A 510-nucleotide genomic window follows, 5' to 3' on the forward strand; every position below is an offset into this window, starting at 1 on the left:
AGGTTTAAGTGCGAGTGAGGGGTGCCAGGGAGGCATATCGACCCCCAGACGGCCGGGCAGGCAGCGACAGGTCATCGTCCTGCTGCCTTTCAGGGTATCTAGACCTGTCCTTGGCCAGAGAATCTGGGACCAAAAGGCTCCCGGACTCCGGATGGGGTTGCTGGGACCGCGGGACCGCGAGGATCCGCACGCCCGGGCCCCCTCCCTCCCTGCGGCGGCGGGGTAGGAAGGGCCAGGATCCGAGCTTAGCACCTCCCCCAGAAATGCAGCACTCCAGCCCCCACCGCGCCCTCCGCGCCCCTTCTTCGCGCGCTCCCTCCCGCTGCCTTCCCGCGGACGCCCTTCTGCCCCCATCTCCAGTCTCCTGAGTTCCTCCGCGCCCCCTTTCTCTTCCCTTTGCCCCCTCCTCACACCCTCTGCCTCCGGCGTTTCCCCTCCCTGTCACCCCACCCCGCCTGATTCCTGGGGGCGGGAGCGCATTGGGCTGCGCAAGGGTGGGGGCGCCGCCCC

Source organism: Myotis davidii, unplaced genomic scaffold (genome assembly GCF_000327345.1).
Source record: "Myotis davidii unplaced genomic scaffold, ASM32734v1 scaffold1113, whole genome shotgun sequence".
NCBI classification, from domain to species: domain Eukaryota; kingdom Metazoa; phylum Chordata; class Mammalia; order Chiroptera; family Vespertilionidae; genus Myotis; species Myotis davidii.